Raw genomic sequence first — 22,194 nt, 5'->3', positions numbered from 1 at the left:
GCATATAACAAAACTCATGTAGAACTCAGGAGCATATCATGCACACATTAATCATGGCAAAAATGACAAATAGCTAATTGGTGCAGCAGATCTGACAATTAACTCAAATAGCTCTCTTCCAACAGCATTTCGGGCATCAAGATGAGCTCAAATGAAAATGATGCAATGAGATGAAATGATGTACTCTCTGATATGAACATTTTGATATGCTACACGCATGAATCGGACCTACGGATGTGGAGTTACGATGCGATGAAGATGAGCATATGAACCTGGAAATTTCGGGGACTTAGTGAAATTTTACCTCCGCGAAAAGTCAACGGGACGGAGGAAGAGATCCGGGATGGAGGGAACCGGGACACGGCGGGGCGCGTTTGGTTGGGCGCACCGGTGGATCTCATCCAGGCGGGGGTGCCGGGGCGGATCCGGCGAAGCTCGCCTCTCCGGCGACGAGCACGAGGCCGACGGTGCTGAGGTGGCGGCTCCCGATAGGCTGGAGCGACGTGGAGGCGGCGGCGGACATGTCCAGCGGCGGGACGGACATGTCCGGCGGCGCTGAGGGAGGAGGTTTAGGGTTTCGGGGAAAAAGACCCGAAAATGAAATGGAGGGATCTATTTATAGAGGTAGAGGGAGCTAGGAGAGTCGAAATGAGGTGCGGTTTTTGGCCACGCGATCGTGATCGAACGACCGAGATGATGGAGGAGGTTTAGGTGGGTTTTGGGCTACTTTGAAAGGGTGTTGGGCTGCAACACACACGAGGCCTTTTCGGTCCCTCGGTTAACCGTTGGAGTATCAAACGAAGTCCAAATGGCACGAAACTTGACAGGCGGTCTACCGGTAGTAAACCAAGGCCGCATGAAAAGTCTCGGTCCAATCCGAAAACGTTTAACACCCGCACACGAAAAGAGGTAGAAAGGGACACCGGGTGACATAGGAGCGCCGGATTACAAAACAGACAACGGGGAAAATGCTCGGATGCATGAGACGAACATGTATGCAAATGAAATGCGCATGATGACATGATATGCAATGCATGACACGCAAGCAATGACAACGCAACAACAGCGAATAACTGGAAGGCACCTGGCACATCGGTCTCGGGGCGTTACAAATGTATAGCAGGAAAGTGAATGCTCCCTATGGTAGCTTTGCGTTATGTCTCTGGATTCCCCCACAGTTATACTAGCAAGAAAGTTTCTAAATTCAGATTTAGGGGGATCCCTAATACTGACCCATGATGGAAGTTCGCAAGTAGAAGTAAAATCTTCTAGGTCCATGGTATAAGATTTGCCATAAAGATAAAACATGACTGAAGGAGAATTACGCGAAGATGAATACTCAAACCTCCTCACAAATGAACTTGTGAGATCATGATACTGGGGGCATTTGTTAGCCTCAAGATCCTCAAGACCGGCATTGCGCAAATATGATTTGAATTCTTCTTTAATTCCCGCACGGTCCATAAAATTTTCCGACGACCATTCGCAAGGCCGTATCGGAGCGTCTCTTGGTGGATCCTCGTCAGTATCGCGCATAGCAATTCTGGGTCCTTGCTTCTTAGAGGAACCACCTTGGAACATCTTCCTAAACATATTATTTTTCTCTGAAAAATTCTGAAATTTTTAGTAACTTCAAAATAACAGTAAACCAAATTCAATAAAACTGATAGCAACTACTCCTACAAGTGCCTAGAGCCTATATCAAGCATTAGAACTACTTAGGACCATAAAAATTTGACATCCAAGCTCAAGAACATGGTCACCTATGCAGCACAAATTTGCAAAGAATAAAGCACTAGAACAAAAAATAATTGGACCAATGGAGGAGTCACATACCAAGGAACAATCTCCCCAAGCAGTTTTGCGAGAGGTGCTTTGAGCAAGGAGATCCAAAATCACAGCCAAAGTGGCTGGAACTCGTGCTTGAGTTGGTTTTTCGGGTTTTTGTGAGATAGAGGAAGAATATGGGTACTGGGATAAGTGGAGGAGGGCCACCGTGGGCCCACGAGGCAGGGGGCGCACCCTATAGGGGGGGTGCGCCCACCACCCTCGTGACCAGGTGGCAGCTCCTCCCGTGGTAATTTTTGCACAGCAAAATTCTCAAATATTCCCGAAAAAATCATATTAAATTGGCATGGCATTCTGAGGACTTTTATTTTCGGGATATTTTTATATTGCACGGATAAGTCAGGAAACAGACAAAAAAAATACTATTTTTACTTTGTTTAATATAAATAACAGAAAGTAAAAGTGGGGTACAGAAGTTTGTGCTTCTAGTTTCATCCATCTCATGCTCATCAAAAAGAATCCACTAACAAGGTTGATCAAGTCTTGTTAACAAACTCATTCCGATAATCATGAAACCGGAGAAATTTCGAATAACACTAAGTTACCTCAACGGGGATATGCACATCCCCAATAATAAGTATATCATATTTCTTCTTGACAGTAGGAAGAGGAAATTCAAAACCTCCAAATATAATCGATGGAATTTTCCAATAGAGTTGATACTATGAACTTGAGGTTGTTTCCTCGGAAAGTGTACCGTATGCTCATTACCATTAACATGAAAAGTGAAATTGCCTTTGTTGCAATCAATAACAGCCCCTGCAGTATTAAGAAAAGGTCTTCCAAGAATAATAGACATACTATCATCCTCGGGAATATCAAGAATAACAAAGTCCGTTAAAATAGTAACATTTGCAACCACAACAGGCACATCCTCACAAATACCGACAGGTATAGCAGTTGATTTATCAGCCATTTGCAAAGATATTTTGGTAGGTGTCAGCTTATTCAAGTCAAGTCTACGATATAAAGAGAGAGGCATAACACTAACACCGCCTCCAAGATCACATAAAGCAGTTTTAATATAATTTCTTTTGATGGAGCAAGGTATAGTAGGTACTCTAGGGTCTCCAAGTTTCTTTGGTATTCCACCCTTAAAAGTATAATTAGCAAGCATGGTGGAAATCTCAGCTTCCGGTATCTTTCTTTTATTAGTAATGATATCTTTCATATATTTAGCATAAGGATTTGTTTTAAGCACATCAGTTAATCTCATACGCAAAAAGATAGGCCTAATCATTTCAGCAAAGCGCTCAAAATCCTCATCATCCTTTTTCTTGGATGGTTTCGGAGGAAAAGGCATGGGTTTCTGAACCCAAGGTTCTCTTTCTTTACCATGTTTCCTAGCAACAAAGTCTCTTTTATCATAACGTTGATTCTTTGATTATGGGTTATCAAGATCAACAACAGGTTCAATTTCTACATCATTGTCATTACTAGGTTGAGCATCATCATGAACATCATCATTAATATTTTTACTAGGTTCATGTTCATTACCAGATTGTGTTTCAGCATCATACATAGATATATCATTTGGATTATCAGGTGGTTCAGCAATAGGTTCACTAGAAGTTTGCACAGTTCTATCATTTTTCTTCTTCTTCTTTTTAGAAGAACTAGGAACATCAATATTATTTCTCTGAGAATCTTGCTCGATTCTCTTAGGGTGGCCTTCAAGATACAAAGGTTCCCGAGTCATTCTACCAGTTCTAGTAGCCACTCTAACAGCATAATCATTTTTCTTACTATTCATTTCATCAAGCACTTCTTTTTGAGCCTTAAGTACTTGTTCTACTTGAGTGGTAACCATAGAAGCATGTTTGCTAACAAGTTTAAGTTCACCTTTAATATCAGCCATATAATCACCCAAGCGTATAATCATATAAGCATTTTCTTTTAATTGTCTACCAAAATAAGCATTCGTCTTGCTTAAACATAAAGTTATCAAACTCATCCAAGCACTGACTAGCAATTTTAGTAGGAGGGACTTCAGCTTTATCATATCTATAGAGAGAATTTACCTTTACTACCTGTGTCAGGATATCGGGATCAGGAGGTTCTTCAGTAAATAAATAATTGAGACCATATGTTTCTTCAACAGGCGGTATATTAAGACCATGTATTTCTTCAGTAGGAGGTAAATTCTTAACGTCTTCGGCTTTAATACCTTTTTCTTTCATAGATTTCTTTGCCTCTTGCATATCTTCGGGACTGAGAAATAGAACACCTCTCTTCTTCGGAGTTGGTTTAGGAATTGGCTCAGTAACTGGAGCAGGAGTTGGCTCAGGAGCTGCTTCAGGAGGTGCCCAATTACTTTCATTTGTCAACATATTATTCAATAGAATTTCAGCTTCATCCGGTGTTCTTTCCCTGAAAAGAGAACCAGCACAACTATCCAGGTAATCTCTGGAAGCATCGATTAGTCCATTATAAAAGATATCAAGTATTTCAGGTTTCTTAAGAGGATGATCAGGCAAAGCATTAAGTAACTTGAGAAGCCTCCCCCAAGCTTGTGGGAGACTCTCTTCTTTAATTTGCACAACGTTGTATATTTCCCTCAAAGCAGCTTGTTTCTTATGAGCAGGGAAATATTTAGCAGAGAAGTAATAAATCATATCCTGGGGACTACGCACACAACCAGGATCAAGGGAATTAAACCATATCTTAGCATCACCCTTTAATGAGAACGGAAATATTTTAAGTAAATAGAGGTAACGTGATCTCTCATTATTAGTGAACAGGGCAGCTATATCGTTTAACTTAGTAAGATGTGCCACAACAGATTCAGATTCATAGCCATAAAACGGATCAGATTCAACCAAAGTAATTATATCAGGATCAACAGAGAATTCATAATCCTTATCAGGAACACATATAGGTGAAGTAGCAAAAGCAGGGTCGGGTTTCATTCTATCTCTAAGTGATTCTTTGTTCCATTTAATTAATAACCTCTTAAGCTCATATCTATCTCTGCAAGCTAAAATAGCTAAAGAAGCATCCCTATCAAAAAGATAACCTTTAGAAATAACATGCATGTTTTCATCATCACTATCATCATCGTATTCAGATTCAATAATTTCTCTTTCTCTAGCCCTAGCAATTTGTTCATCAAGAAATTCACTAAGGGCCACAGTAGTATCAGACATAGAAGCAGTTTCATCATAAGTATCATGCATAGCAGAAGTGGCATCATCAATAACATGCGACATATCAGAACGAATAGCAGAAGCAAGTGTAGGTGTCGCAAACTTACTCATAACAGAAGGTGAATCAAGTGCAGAGCTAGATGGAAGTTCCTTACCTCCCCTCGTAGTTGAGGGATAGATCTTGGTTTTTGGATCTCTCAAGTTCTTCATAGTGTCCAGCAGATATAAATCCCAAGTGACTCAAAGAATAGAGCTATGCTCCCCGGCAACGGCGCCAGAAATTAGTCTTGATAACCCAAAAGTATAGGGGATCGCAACAGCTTTCGAGGGTAGAGTATTCAACCCAAATTTATTGATTCGACACAAGGTGAGCCAAAGAATATTCTCAAGTATTAGCAGCTGAGTTGTCAATTCAACCACACCTGGAAACTTAGTATCTGCAGCAAAGTGTTTAGTAGCAAAGTAATATGATAGTGGTGGTAGCGGCAACAAAAGTAAAGACAACAAACGAAATGTTTTTGGTATTTTGTAGTGATTGTAACAATAACAGCGGAAAAGTAAATAAACGTAAACCAGTATATGGAAAACTCGTAGGCACCAGATCAGTGATGGAAAATTATGCCGGATGTGGTTCATCATGTAACAGTCATAACATAGGGCAACACAGAACTAGCTCCAGTTCATCAATGTAATGTAGGCATGTATTCCGTATATAGTCATACGTGCTTATGGAAAAGAACTTGCATGACATCTTTTGTCCTACCCTCCTGTGGCAGCGTGGTCCTATTGGAAACTAAGGGATATTAAGGCCTCCTTTTAATAGAGAACCGGAACAAAGCAATAGCACATAGTGAATACATGAACTCCTCAAACTATGGTCATCACCGGGAGTGGTCCCGATTATTGTCACTTCGGGGTTGCCGGATCATAACACATAGTAGGTGACTATAGACTTGCAAGATAGGATCTAGAACTCACATATATTCATGAAAACATAATAGGTTCAGATCTGAAATCATGGCACTTGGGCCCTAGTGACAAGCATTAAGCATAGCAAAGTCATAGCAACATCAATCTCAAAACATAATGGATACTAGGGATCAAACCCTAACAAAACTAACTCGATTACATGATAAATCTCATCCAACCCATCACCGTCCAGCAAGCCTACGATGGAATTACTCACGCACGGCGGTGAGCATCATGAAATTGGTGATGGAGGATGGTTGATGATGACGACAGCGACAAATCCCCCTCTCCGAAGCCCCGAACGGACTCCAGATCAGCCCTCCCGAGAGGTTTTAGGGCTTGGCGGTGGCTCCGTATTGTAAAACGCGATGATTTCTTCTCTCTGATTTTTTTCTCTCCGAAAGCAAATATATAGAGTTGGAGTTGGCGTTGGAGGGTCAACAGGGGGCCCACGAGGTAGGGGGCGCGCCCTAGGGGGGGCACCCTCGTGAGAAGGGTGTGGGCCCCCTGGTCTTCATATTTGGTGAGGATTTTTTTTTATTTTTTCTAAGACCTCCCGTGGAGTTTCAGGTCATTCCGAGAATATTTGTTTTCTGCACATAAAACAACACCATGGTAATTCTGCTGAAAACAGCGTCAGTCCGGGTTAGTTTCATTCAAATCGTACAAGATAGAGTCCAAAACAAGGGCAAAAGTGTTTGGAAAAGTAGATACGACAGAGACGTATCAGGCGGCGCCGGTCGGTGGCAGCGGACTCGGGCAGCGGGGGCTCCCCAGGCGGCGGGGCACGGCGATGGGCTGCGGGGGCCCTCCGCGGGCCGAACGGGCCGGCGGCGGGGAAGAGCCAGCGGGGACACGTGGCGTCACTCTATTGGCACGGGGCGGCGGCGCGGGCTGTCCGGCGAGAAACGGACATGTCCGGCGCGCGGATGAGGAGCGGGGCTAGGGTTTAGGGGTGGATGGGATCCAGAATTTTTGGTGGAGGGACCTTTTTATATGTAGGAGGAGCTAGGAGGCTCCAAATTGAGCACGGTTTTTGGACACGCGATCATAATCGAACAGCCTAGATGATGGAGGGGGTTTAGGTGGGTTTTGGGACACTTTGGAGAGGTGTTGGGCTGCAACACACACGAGGCCTTTTCGGTTCCTCGGTTAACCGTTGGAGTATCAAATGAAGTCCAAATGGCACGAAACTTGCAGGCGGTTTACCGGTAGTAAACAAAGGCCACTTGGCAAGTCTCGGTCCAATCTGAGAACGTTTAGTACCCGCACACGAAAAGAGGTAGAAAAGGATACCAGAGGATATAGGAGCGCCGAAATGCAAAACGGACAACGGGGAAAATGCTCGGATGCATGAGATGAACATGTATGCAAATGCGATGCACATGATGACATGATATGAGATGCAAGTCAAAGACAAAAACAACACGAAGACAAAAACCCGACAACGAGGAAATAACATAACTTAGTGCCGAAAATGGCAAGAGTTGGAATACAAATATGGCAGGTTACATACGGGGTGTTATAGTTTGGTTGTGCCAGTTGCTGTCGGAGGTGCACCATCCTATTGAGCAAGCTACCATTGTTTACTGTGATAATATTTCAGCTGTCTACATGCCAGGGAATCCGGTTCAACACCGTCGCACCAAGCATATTGAGATCGGCATTCATTTTCTTTGAGAGAAGGTGGCTCTCGGTCAAGTTCGTGTTCTCCACGTGCCCTCTTCTGCTCAGTTTGTTGATATCTTTACTAAAGGTCGGGCGACTACTCTGTTTCAAGACATTCGTTTCAGTCTCAACGTTGTCGAGCCTAACGTTGACACTGCGGGGCTACAATGATTATGACTCCTACTCGGTTTGTAATAAGGCTAGGTCAGGTGTGGCATAGCTCTTATATATACTTCTTGTACCGACACAATATTGCATCAACAATTATTCAATACAATTCTACAAAAAGGCCGTATGCATCCCTAATTGGTGCAGAGACCTGGGAAGTGAAATTCTCGTCCCTCCCTCCTCGCACCCGTAGGCGACAGGGAGGGCTCCCCCATCGCACCCCCTGGTCTCCTTCTCCCCCACACTCCTCCCTCGCTGCCGCCAGAAGGCGTGGCCGGGCAACGCCTAGTTCGCGTCTTCGGTGGCAGCGGGGCCCTTTTCCTCCTCGCTCGGGGGTGCTGCGGCGGAGCGGCATCCTTGCGCCCGGGCGGCGTGATACGTCTCCAACGTATCTATAATTTTTGATTGCTCCATGCTATATTATCTACTGTTTTGGACATCATTGGGCTTTATTATCCACTTTTATATTATTTTTGGGACTAACCTATTAACCGGAGGCCCAGCCCAGAATTGCTGTTTTTGCCTGTTTTAGGGTTTTGAAGAAAAGGAATATCAAACGGAGTCTAAACGGAATGAAACCTTCAGGAACGTGATTTTCTCAACAAACAAGACCCGGGAGACTTGGACCCTACGTCAAGCCACAAGAGAGGAGGCCATGAGGTAGGGGGCACGCCCACCCCCACCAGGCGCGCCCTCCACCCTCGTGGGCCCCCTGTTGCTCCACCGACGCACTCCTTCCTCCTATATATACCCAAGTACCCCCAAACGATCAGATACGGAGCCAAAAACCCTAATTCCACCACCGCAACTTTCTGTATCCACGAGATTCCATCTTGGGGCCTGTTCTGGAGCTCCGCCGGAGGGGGCATCGATCACGGAGGGCTTCTACATCAACACCATGGCCCCTCCGATGAAGTGTGAGTAGTTTACCTCAGACCTACGGGTCCATAGTTAGTAGCTAGATGGCTTCTTCTCTCTTTTTGGATCGCAATACAATGTTCTCCCCCTCTCTTGTTGTAGCGACCCGACTCGGTAAGAGTCGAAGTCTCTGTGCTTACCGTGCTAGTCCCTGGATCGACTTGCTAGCACACACAGTACTCGATGAAATAATAGAAATAACACACATCTCTTTATTACATCGATAGTCCAGGAGCAATACATTTATTACACAAATAGGGCATCGAGCCAATAAGCAAATACTGCGAAAGCAAAGAAGTAAATGAGTCCAACTCCACGACCAAGGTTGAGTGTAGAACATCGACCTATCGCACCTTAATCCTCGTCGGATATATCTGCAACGTGATAAGTTGTAGCCATATGGGTCAGTACATTGAATGTACTGGCAAGTCACATCATAAGTGTAATGAACCTACTTGTACATGCAATTTGGTTGGTGGAAAGCTCTAAGTTTAGTTTTTGCATAAAGCTAGTTTTTCCCTATTAGAAAATATGTTATTCTACTAGTACACATTTGCATAGGATGAGTTGGCAAACCCAACTCCATCCATTCCCAAGTTTCATTTAAAACCCAACTATTTAATTAAAGGTGAGGAGATCTCCCGGCATTTCCACTACTAGATGTTCAAGTTGTCCGTAACCGGAGACATGGCTAATCGATTAGGTTGACACTCTGCAAAGGTTGCGCACCTTTCCCCACAAGACTCGACCACCTCCATGATCGGAAGACCGAGACATAGCCTTTCAAAAATATTCCCCCTTAACCCAGGGATAGGCTGGTACACCTACATCATTCTACATCTGCTAGCCCATCCCGGAAGGGGTCACACTAACTACTCAACTAAGCCAGAGCCCATATTGGCTTGTGGCTGCACACGTCAGCTTCTAGACATTGGAATACGATTGATCTCTTTGAGCTTGAGCGGACGGTCCACTAGTGGTGCACCACCATGGATTTCCCATGCGTGCCCCACTGTACTTCGCCACCATTCCCACAAGTTTCCGCCCAGGTAGTTCTTTAATTAACTTAGGTCCTATTTACTACATTTTCACTCAAATTTTACAATGATCACTTCCCAATCCACGTCTACTTAGCATAGCAGCATAATGTAAAACGATGGTGACAAAGTTATATGGTTCATACCTACCTCAATGAACTACTGGGTGAAAAGCATAGTCATGCGGCATCAGTTTCCTACCATGCAGTCCTACCGCAAAGAACTAAGTGCATAATAAAAACATAGGTAATGAAACATGATCAAGATGCAACTTGCCTTGGTACTGTTGATTGAATTCTAAAGACTGATAATATTCTGCCTCGCACTCCGGGCAATCTATCGCAAAGAAGATAAACAAACATAAGCAAACATTCCAGAGAACCAAAAGAACATGCATAGCAAAAAGTCTCGAAAAAACCAAATGAACATACAACACACTAAGCTACTACAGAAATATTCTAAGTGCAAAACAACATAGGCCTATGGTTCAAAGAGTGATGTGAAATATAGTGCATACTATGCATACTAGTAAAAATATAAAAGGGCATATTCTAGTGTGTGAAAAATTATTGTGACAAAGGTCGAGGTGATAGTGTTTTGCTACGGTGACAACATGCAAAAGGAATCAACTTAATCGGAGCTACGGTTTGGGAGATATGGCCATTTGAAGTTCGAATTCGAATCTGAATAAATTCAAATTTGAATCTGACAAAAGTTTGCAAAAATTATACTACTGGATAGATCTAAACAATACGAAGAATTTTCTCCTGGTTTCATCGAGTTTGGATCTACGGTTTAAAAGTTATGGCTAATCTAAGTTCAGGGACTAATCTGCTAATTACAGGGACTAAGTAGTGAAGAAAAACTATCGCAAACAGGTCCTTGACGCGTGGCAGATTCCTACTGGCTGAAAGGTGTTCGCCGCGTAGCTTATACAGCGGACGTTTACAATTTAACCAAAACGGCGGCGACGGCTAATTTAAACAAAAACCGATCGGTTTTAAAAATAAAACCCGCGGTTAACCGCGTACCGGTTCGACTAAAAAAACCTACCCAATCTAATCTAAGCCGTTGATATTCGATCTAATGAACCAGAGGAGGTGTGGCGGCTTACAGCGGCTGGCAGCGTCGGCGACGAGTAGAGGACGGCGGCGCGGCGTCGGTCGGCGGCGGGGTAGCGGCTACGGCGGTCTTCAGCGTTGGGGAAGAAGACGGGGAGGTGCGGCGCGGCTTGGGCGTCCGGATGGTGGCGTCGGGGCTCCTCAGGGGCGTCAGGGTCGGCGAGGCGAAGGCGGCGGCGCTCCGTGGGCTCCGGCGAGGTCGGGCGTCGTCGGGGCATCGTCTCCGGCGGAACCTAGGCGAGAAAAATTTGTCAGACGGGTGCGCCTTGCCGAGGGAAGTTGTTTGACGAAGAAGATGGATGCCGTGGTGGCTTACTGGCGATGGAAAGGACGATGGAGGAGTGCGGCTCCTGCGAGATGCAAACGGCGACAACAGCGGCTATGGGCGGCGTGGGGAGAAGCGGGACGACGAGGACGGAAGAGGGGGTCCTGGCCTTTCTATAGGCGAGGTCAGAGGGCTCGGGGTCGACGAATAAGAGTTATCCACGAGAGAGGCGCCCGGCGGTTGCGGGAGCACGGCGGTGAGTGCTTATCCCGCGCGGTGCGGGAGGTTGAGGACGGCCTGACGGGTGGGGCCCGCCTGGCAGCGGCAGCGAGAGGAGGTGAGAGAGGGCGGGCGTGGGCGGTTGACTGGTGCGAGAGGTTTTCAGGCGCGCGGGCGCTGGGGCGCTAGCCTTGGGCCAAAATGGCCAGCTGGGCTGGTCGGACGCTCCTGGGCCGAACCCAGTTTCGATCCAGGCTGCGTGCGTGTGTTTTTTTTAACAGGAGACCAAAGTGGCTCATAACTAAATCAAAAGAATTTCTAAAAACACCAAATAAATTTCTAAAATAACTACATAATATTTAGAGCGTAATGAACATTAACTTAAGCACAGAACATTTTGAAAATAATTTCCTAATGCAACTAATGCACCTTTTGCAAGTAAAATAAATACCAATCAACTCCAAAACTTAAAGTAATATTCAAAATAAAATTTCCCACTCTTTTTATATTTTGAGGAAGTCATCTTATCCCCTCTCATTTGTTTTTCTCGAGTGGAAAACTCTTATTTGAATATTTCAAAAACTCCAAAATGCAAAGAAATATGATATGCATTGAATGATTCTATTAACATCCAAATTTAATAAAATTGGGATGTTAGAAACCTACCCCCCTTAAGATGAATCTCGTCCTCGAGATTCGGGTTGGCCAGCAAAAGGTGTGGGTGGTCCTGTCTAAGATCTTCCTCTCGTTCCCAAGTAGCTTCCTCCTCGGTATGATGACTCCACTGAACCTTGCAGAACTTGATGATCTTGGTACGAGTGATTCTCTCTGCAGTCTCAAGAATCTTAATAGGTTTCTCCTCATAAGTCAGATCATTCTCCAACTGAATTGCCTCCAGTGGCACTGTATCTCTCAAAGGAATGTCCGCCATCTCTGCATGACACTTCTTCAGCTGGGAAACATGAAACACATCATGAACTCCCGACAAAGCCTCTGGTAATTCCAACTGGTATGCGACCTCTCCTCTATGTTCCAGAACTTTGTATGGTCCCACAAATCGTGGTGCTAACTTTCCTTTGACTCCAAATCTCTTAATACCTCGAAGTGGAGACACTCAAAGATATGCTCTATCTCCCACTTCATAGATCACTTCCTTGCGTTTAGCATCGGCATAACTTTTCTGCCTTGACTGGGCTATCTTAAGTCTGTCACGAATCAACTTGACCTTCTCCTCAGAATCCCTGATCAAATCAGGTCCAAACAATTTGCGATTTCCAACTCCATTCCACATCAAAGGTGTCCTGCATTTCCTTCCATACAATGCCTCAAAAGGGGCCATCTGCAAACTGGCTTGGTAGCTGTTGTTGTACGAGAACTCTGCATAGGGTAAGTTATCATCCCAACTAGACCCATAGTCTAGCGCAAAAGCTCTCAACATGTCCTCTAGAATCTGATCGACTCTCTCTGTCTGCCCATCAGTCTGTGGGTGGAAGGCTGTACTGAACTCTAGCCTGGTACCCAAAGTTTCGTGTAACTGTTTACAAAACTTTGAGGTAAACTGTGTTCCTCTATCTGATACGATGCTCCTTGGAACTCCATGCAGACATACGATCCCGGTCATATATATCTTTGCCAGCTTAGCACTTGTATAGGTGGTCTTCACTGGAATGAAGTGAGCAACCTTGGTCAAACGATCAACTATCACCCAAATGGAATCATAACCTGAACGGGTCCTGGGTAACCCCGTGATAAAGTCCATACCAAGTTTATCCCATTTCCGATCAGGTATCGGCAATGGCTGAAGTAATCCTGCTGGTTTATGATGTTCTGCCTTTACTCTCTGACATACATCACATATTGCCACATACTCGGCAATTTCTCTCTTCATACCGGCCCACCAAAAACTTTCCTTCAAGTCCAAATACATCTTGGTGTTGCCTGGGTGTATCGAATATGGTGAGTCGTGAGCCTCCTGAAGAATCAACTTCCTGATCTCAGGATCATTGGGTACACAAATCCGTTGCTCAAACCATATGGTTCCATGTTCATCCTCACGGAATCCTTATGCTTTCCCTTTGCTCATCATTTCTTTGATCTCAGCAATACCTTGATCCAACTTCTGGGCTTCCCTGATTCTCCACAACAAGGTGACTGCACCTCGAGTGCGGCAACATAAGCTCTTGGAACTATTTCCAATTGAAGGTCTCTAAGCTCATCACATAACTCTTGAGGTAAACCTCCTGCTGTAAGGGTATTAACATAACTCTTACGAATCAAAGCATCTGCCACAACATTGGCTTTTCCTGGATGATAATGCAGACTCATGTCATAATCCTTTATAGTTCCAACCATCTCCTTTGCCTGAGATTCAACTCCTTCTGCGTGAAGATATACTTCAAACTCTTGTGATCCGTGTAAACATCACAACGATTCCCAATAAGATAGTGTCTCCATGTCTTGAGTGCATGCACTACAGCTGCCAACTCCAAATCATGCGTGGCATAGTTCAACTCATGAGGTCGAAGCTGTCGTGAAGCATAAGCTACAACCTTCCCCTCTTGCATAAGAACACCTCCAAGTCCCTGACGTGAAGCATCACAATACACTTGAAAGTCCTTGTGTACGTCAGGCAGGATTAACACTAGGGCTGTAACCAAACACTTCTTCAACTCTTGAAAGCTGGCTTCACACTCTTCAGTCCAAACGAACCTGGTTTCCTTTTTCAACAATGATGTCATGGGCCTGGCAATCTTGGAGAAATTTTCAATAAATCTCCGGTAATATCCTGAAAGTCCAAGAAAACTACGAATCTCGCCAACTGTGGTGGGTGCATTCCATTCTGTGACTGACTCTACCTTGGTAGGGTCCACTGCAATCCCTTCACGTGACACTACATGTCCAAGAAATCCGACTTCCTTGAGCCAAAACTCACACTTGCTGAACTTGGCATAAAGTTGATGCTCCCTGAGCTTCTCCAAAACTAAGCGCAGATGTTCAGCGTGTTCCTCCTCATTCTTGGAGTAAACCAATATGTCGTCAATGAATACCACAACAAACTTATCCAAGAACTCCATGAATACTTTGTTCATCATGTTCATAAAATAGGCAGGGGCATTACTCAAACCAAAGGACATGACTGTATACTCATAAATCCCATACCTTGTGGTAAAAGCTGTCTTGGGTATATCCTTCTCACGGATCTTCAATTGGTGATAACCCGATCGAAGATCGATCTTGGAGAAAACACTAGCTACTTCTAGCCGGTCAAACAAGTCATTGATCATTGGTAGGGGATACTTGTTCTTGATGGTCACCTCATTCAAAGAGCGGTAATCCACACACATTCTCAAGGTTCCATCCTTCTTCTCCACTAAAAGTACTGGGGATCCCCAAGGTGATGAACTCGGGCGAATATACCCTTTCTCTAGCAACTCCTTAATCTGTTTCTTGACTTCCTCCAAATCATTAGCAGGCATTCGATACGGCCTCTTGGAGATAGGCCCTGTGCCTGGAAGAAACTCAATCAAAAACTCAATCTCCCGATCTAGCGGCATACCTGGTAACTCATCCGGAAATACATCGGGATAATCCTTCACCACTGGTACTTCTTCCTGGACAACTCCCATAAGAGAGTTCACCTGAGTCCTCTTAGGCTTAAGCCTGGATACGTACTTGATCCTCTTCTTCTCTGGGGTGGTGAGAAAAATCGATCTACTAGCACAATCAATGTTTCCCTCATACTTGGACATCCAATCCATCCCTAGGATTACATCCAACCCTTGTGACTCTAGTATAATCATATCTGTGGGAAAAACACGTCCCCCTATGTTCAAAGGCAGTTGGAAACATCCCTGACTAGCCATAGACTCGGCTGCTGGGGAACTCACTAGAATGGGTGACTTAAGAGCTATGGTAGGCAACTTATGTTTATCCACAAATCCCCTTGATATGAATGAATGCGATGCACCAGTGTCAAAAAGAATGAGTGCTAGAAATGAATTAACCAAGAACTTACCAATCACTGCGTCAGGCTGCTCATAAACCTCTTCCACATTGACATGATTCACATGCCCCTTAGTGAAAGGATTGGGCTTCTTGCCTCCAGAATTCCCGTTGCCATTTCCATTTCCATTTTGCGCCTTAGGGCACTCATTGGAGTAGTGACATGTCTTCTTGCACTTGAAGCAGGTGATGTGACTCAAGTCCTTCTTCATCGGTGTGGAAGAATTGAAATGCTGCTGATTGCCATTTCCTCCATTGCCATTGCCCTGCTTGTGACCATGGTGGTTGTGTCCATTTCCTCCATGATGAATGTGGCCTCCATGGTTATGGTGATTCCCTCCAAACTTGCTAGTGCCTGATCCAGAACTTCCTGAGTACGGGCTGTAGCGGGGTTTCTGTTGAATTCCAGAGTTATACTTCCCATGATCGTACTTCCTCTTACGATTATCCATCTGCCGGTGCTTGCCTTCAAGAATGGTAGCCTTATCAACCAGCTCCTGATAGTCTGCAAATGTTGCCACAGTCAACTGAACTCCCAACTCATCGTTCAGTCCCTCCAGAAACTTCTCCTGCTTGGCTGCATCAATGGCCACGTCCTCTGAGGCGTAACGGGCCAACTTACCGAACTCATCAACATACTGAGATACCGTGCGTCCTCCCTGGCGCAAGCTGCAGTACTCCTTCTTCTTCAGACTCATGGATCCAGCTAAGACATGAGCAGTGCGGAACGCCCGCTGGAACTGAGCCCAAGTCACATTCTCCATGGGGTATGTAGTGGTGTAGTTCTCCCACCAAGCAGCTGCCGGTCCATCCAGTTGGTGAGCAGCAAACTTCACCTTCTCCACATCATTGCATCCTGCCGTGGCCAGCTCCCTTCCTATCTTGCGGAGCCAGTCATCTGCGACGATCGGCTCCGTGCTGCTGGAGAACACGGGTGGGTTCAGCCTCAGAAAACGGGTAAGACTGTCAACCGGGGGCGGCGGCGGCGTGTTGTTGTTGTTGTTGTTGTTGTTGTTGTTGTTGTTGTTTTGGTTCTGGTTCTGAATGAGCATCTGCATAATAGCATTCTATTGCTGGGTCAATTGCGTAAGCTCCATAGGAAAGTTGAATCCGGGGTCACGTCTTGGAGGCATCTGATGGGTTTCAGAGTGGATGAGGAGTTAGAATAGAACAAGGCCTAGTGAGTAAAATCACACTACCCATATGCACATGATAGCAATAAAACTTCAAATCACTCCAATTCAATTTTGAACAAAGAGGTTCACACGAATAATCAAACCTAAGTTAAGCCGTGTCACAAGATTTGACAAGGTCTTACAAATGAAATAAAACTAATCGGATAACGAAATATAATTTCTAAGTTCTCATGGTGGTATAAAATCTAACTCTCATTGGATGAGGACCAGTCAACCATGTCGACATCGGGTGTCCTTGCATCGCTCTCCGTGTCGTCATCTCCAAGATCATCATTTTGGTCCCTCTCCTGGCTGACATAGGCATCATACGAGTGATCCTCCTGGATGTTTTCCCCTTCATCCAGCTTCTCCTCGGCCTCCTCAAGCTCAAGCTTCAGGTCGTCGATCTTCTCCTGCAGTGCGTCCAGCTCCCCCTCGTGCTCGATGTGAGCGTCCTGGAGATCCTCCTCTAGCTCGACCTTGCGGGTCATGAGGTTCTTGATGACGACCATGTTGTCGGATAGCTCCAGCTCCATCATGCGAATGTGCTCCTCCATGTCCTGGATATGGGATGCTATCGGCTCGTCCTCCAGGGTACGCACCACATCTCCATTTGCGTTGCGGCGTCCGTACATCACAAAGGAGGTCCTCTTGAGGTCTTCGTCATACACTTCTCGAATGCGTCCGAGAGCAATGTGAGCAGCGATACCCCTGCCCAAGCCCCATGTTGTGGTATCCACATGGAAATCAATGGGCTTGGTGTGGTTTCCGAGGATGCGTCTGGGGATATAGCATCGATCCTCCAACGTTTCTCCTCGGGCAGGGTGGCTGTGAAGGTTCTAGTGAATGTGGGAAGCCCAATCTTCAGGTGCTTCGTGATCTTCACCAGCTGCCTTCCAAAGGGCATGGTCTCATCGGGCTGCTCAAACTCAACAAGGGCGGACGACATCTACATTTTGAAAAAAGAGAATAAATTAGTATTGAAGTAGAGAAGGTACGAGACCAAAGGATATATATGGAAAATGAAAAATATAGTTTTTATCCTATGGCTTTTCTCCATTTCTAAGGGTCGCGTCCTACAGTCAACGTGTGCTCAGATACCATCTTGTAGCGACCCGACTCGGTAAGAGTCGAAGTCTCTGTGCTTACCGTGCTAGTCCCTGGATCGACTTGCTAGCACACACAGTACTCGATGAAATAACAAAAATAACACACATCTCTTTATTACATCGATAGTCCAGGAGCAATACATTTATTACACAAATAGGGCATCGAGCCAATAAGCAAATACTGCGGAAGCAAAGAAGTAAACGAGTCCAACTCCACGAGCAAGGTTGAGTGTAGAACATCGACCTATCGCACCTTAATCCTCGTCGGATATATCTGCAACGTGATAAGTTGCAGCCATATGGGTCAGTACATTGAATGTACTGGAAAGTCACATCATAAGTGTAATGAACCTACTTGTACATGCAATTTGGTTGGTGGAAAGCTCTAAGTTTAGTTTTTGCATAAAGCTAGTTTTTCCCTATTAGAAAAGATGTTATTCTACTACTACACATTTGCGTAGGATGAGTTGGCAAACCCAACTCCATCCATTCCCAAGTTTCATTTAAAACCCAACTGTTTAATAAAAGGTGAGGAGATCTCCCGACATTTCCACTACTAGATGCTCAAGTTGTCCGTAACCGGAGACATGGCTAATCGATTAGGTTGACACTCTGCAAAGGTTGCGCACCTTTCCCCACAAGACTCGACCACCTCCATGATCGGAAGACCGAGACATAGCCTTTCAAAAATGTTCCCCCTTAACCCACGGATAGGTCGGTACACCTACATCATTCTACATCTGCTAGCCCATCCCGGAAGGGGTCACACTAACTACTCAACTAAGCCAGATCCCATATTGGCTTGTGGCTGCACACGTAAGCTTCTAGACATGGGAATACGATTGATCTCTTTCAGCTTGAGCGGACGGTCCACTAGTGGTGCACCACCATGGATTTCCCATGCGTGCCCCACTGTACTTCGCCACCATTCCCACAAGTTTCCGCCCAGGTAGTTCTTTAATTAACTTAGGTCCTATTTACTACATTTTCACTCAAATTTTACAATGATCACTTCCCAATCCACGTCTACTTAGCATAGCAACATAATGTAAAACGATGGTGACAAAGTTATATGGTTCAGACCTACCTCAATGAACTACTGGGTGAAAAGCATAGTCATGCGGCATCAGTTTCCTACCATGCAGTCCTACCGCAAAGAACTAAGTGCATAATAAAAACATAGGTAATGAAACATGATCAAGATGCAACTTGCCTTGGTACTGCTGGTTGAATTCTAAAGACTGATAATATTCTGCTTCGCACTCCGGGCAATCTATCGCAAAGAAGATAAACAAACATAAGCAAACATTCCAGAGAACCAAAAGAACATGCATAGCAAAAAGTCTCGAAAAAACCAAATGAACATACAACACACTAAGCTACTACAGAAATATTCTAAGTGCAAAACAACATCGGCCTATGGTTCAAAGAGTGATGTGAAATATAGTGCATACTATGCATACTAGTAAAAATATAAAAGTGAAGATTCTAGTGTGTGAAAAATTATTGTGACAAAGGTCCATGTGATATGGTTTTGCTACGGTTACAGCATGCAAAAGGAATCAACTTAATCGGAGCTACGGTTTGGGAGGTATGGCCATTTGAGTTCAAATTCGAATCTGAATAAATTCAAATTTGAATCTAAAAAAAGTTTGCAAAAATTATACTACTGGATAGATCTAAACAATACTAAGAATTTGCCGCTGGTTTCATCGAGTTTGGATCTACGTTTTAAAAGTTATGGCAAATCTAAGTTCAGGGACTAATCTGCTAATTACATGGACTAAGTAGTGAAGAAAAACTATCGCAAACAGGTCCTTGACGCGTGACAGATTCCTACTGGCCGAAAGGTGTTCACCGCTTAGCTTATACAGCGGACGTTCACAATTTAACCAAAACGGCGGCGGCGGCTAATTTAAACAAAAACCGATCGGTTTTAAAAATAAAACCCACGGTTAACCGCGTACCGGTTCGACTAAAAAAACCCTACCCAATCTAATCTAAGCCGTTGATATTCGATCTAACGAACCAGAGGAGGTGCGGCGGCTTACAGCGGCTGGCGGCGTCGGCGACGAGTAGAGGACGACGGCGCGGCGTCGGTCGGCGGCGGGGCAGCGGCTACGGCGGTCCTCGGCGTCGAGGAAGAAGACGGGGGGTGCGACGCGGCTTGGGCATCCGGATGGTGGCGTCGGGGCTCCTCAGGGGCGTCGGGGTCGGCGAGGCAAAGGCGGCGGCGCTCCGTGGGCTCCGGCGAGGTCGAGCGTCGTCGGGGCGTTGTCTCCGGCGGGACCTAGGCGAGAAAAATTTGTCAAACGGGTGCGCCTTGCCGAGGGAAGTCGTTTGACAAAGAAGATGGATGCTGTGGTGGCTTACTGGCGACGGAAAGGACGACGGAGCGGCGCGGCTCCGGCGAGATGCAAACGGCGACAACGGCGGCTATGGGCGGCGTGGGGAGAAGCGGGACGGCGAGGACGGAAGAGGGGGTCCTGGCCTTTATATAGGCGAGGTCAGAGGGCTTGGGGACAACGGATAAGAGTTATCCGCGAGAGAGGCGGCCGGCGGTTGCAGGAGCGCGGCGGCGGTTGCGGTTGCGGGAGCGGTGCGGGAGGTTGAGGACGGCCTGACGGGTGGGGCCCGCCTGGCAGCGGCAGCGAGAGGAGGCGAGAGAGGGCGGGCACGGCCGGTCGACCGGTGCGGGAGGTTTTCGGGCGCACGGGCGCTGGCCTTGGGCCAAAATGGCCAGCTGGGCCGGTCGGGCACTCCTGGGCCGAACCCAGTTTCGGTCCAGGCTGCGTGCGTGTGTTTTTTTAACAGGAGACCAAAGTGGCTCATAACTAATTCAAAAGAATTTCTAAAAACACCGAATAAATTTCTAAAATAACTACATAATATTTAGAGCCTAATGAACATTAACTTAAGCACAGAACATTTTGAAAATAATTTCCTAATGTAACTAATGCACTTTTTGCAAATAAAATAAATATCAATCAACTCCAAAACTTAAAGTAATATTCAAAATAAAATTTCCCACTCTTTTTATATTTTGAGGAAGTCATCTTATCCCCTCTCATTTGTTTTTCTCGAGTGGAAAACTATTATTTGAATATTTCAAAAACTCCAAAATGCAAAGAAATGTGATATGCATTGAATGATTCTACTAACATCCAAATTTAATAAAATTGGGATGTTGCACTTGTGGAGAACTATTCGATGTAATCTTCTTTTTGCGGTGTGTTTGTTGAGACCGATAAATTGTGGGTTTATGATCAAGTCTATCTATGAATAATATTTGAATCTTCTCTGGATTCTTTTATGTATGATTGGTTATCTTTGCAAGTCTCTTCGAATTATCATTTTGGTTTGGCCTACTAGATTGATCTTTCTTGCAATGGGAGAAGTGCTTATCTTTGGGTTCAATCTTGCGGTGTCCTTTCCCAGTGACAGTAGGGGCAGCAAGGCACATATTGTATTGTTGCCATCGAGGATAACAAGATGGGGTTTTCTTCATATTGCATGATTCTATCCCTCTACATCATGTCATCTGGCTTAAGGCGTTACTCTGTTTTTAACTTAATACTCTAGATGCATGCTGGATAGCGGTCGATGAGTGGAGTAATAGTAGTAGATGCAGGCAGGAGTCGGTCTACTTGTCTCGGACGTGATGCCTATATACATGATCATACCTAGATATTCTCATAACTATGCTCAATTTTGTCAATTGCTCAATAGTAGTTTGTTCACCCACCGTAGAATACTTATGCTCTTGAGAGAAGCCACTAGTGAAACCTATGGCCCCCGGGTCTATCTTCATCATATTAATCTCCTACTACTTAGTTATTTCCTTTGCCTTTATTTTACTTTGCATCTTTATCATAAAAATACCAAAAATATTATCTTATCATATCTATCAGATCTCACTCTCGTAAGTGGCCTTATAGGGATTGACAACCCCTATTTGCGTTGGTTGCGAGGATTTATTTGTTTTGTGCAGGTACAAGGGACTCGCGCGTAGCCTCCTACTGGATTGATACCTTGGTTCTCAAAAAGTGAGGGAAATACTTGCGCTACTTTGCTGCATCATCCCTTCCTCTTCGGGGAAAACCAAAGCAGTGCTCAAGAGGTAGCAAGAAGGATTTTTGGCGCCGTTGCCGGGGAGGTCTACGCAAAAGTCAACATACCAAGTACCCATCACATACCCTTATCTCCCGCATTACATTATTTGCCATTTGCCTCTCGTTTTCCTCTCCCCCACTTCACCCTTGCCGTTTTATTTGCCCTCTCTCTCTCTCTATCCTCCCTCTCTTTTTATATTTGCCTCCTTTTGCCCGCTTGCTTTTTGTTTGCTTGTGTGTTAGTTTGTTTGCTTGTCATTATGGCTAGTCCCATATCTTCTCCATTGTCTCCCAAGAATGAAATTCTAAATTTTAAGCAAAGGGAGGGAGAAAATCTAAAAGATGCTTGGTATAGAATTTGCAATGCTCAAAATAGATCTACTAGGAAGCAATCTACTTCCGTTATCCTTCGCAATTTTTATGTAGGCATTACTCCT

The sequence above is a fragment of the Triticum urartu genome, chromosome 2 (genome assembly GCF_003073215.2).
Source record: "Triticum urartu cultivar G1812 chromosome 2, Tu2.1, whole genome shotgun sequence".
In the NCBI taxonomy this organism is placed as follows: domain Eukaryota; kingdom Viridiplantae; phylum Streptophyta; class Magnoliopsida; order Poales; family Poaceae; genus Triticum; species Triticum urartu.
Note: the sequence above shows the minus strand (reverse complement) of the source record.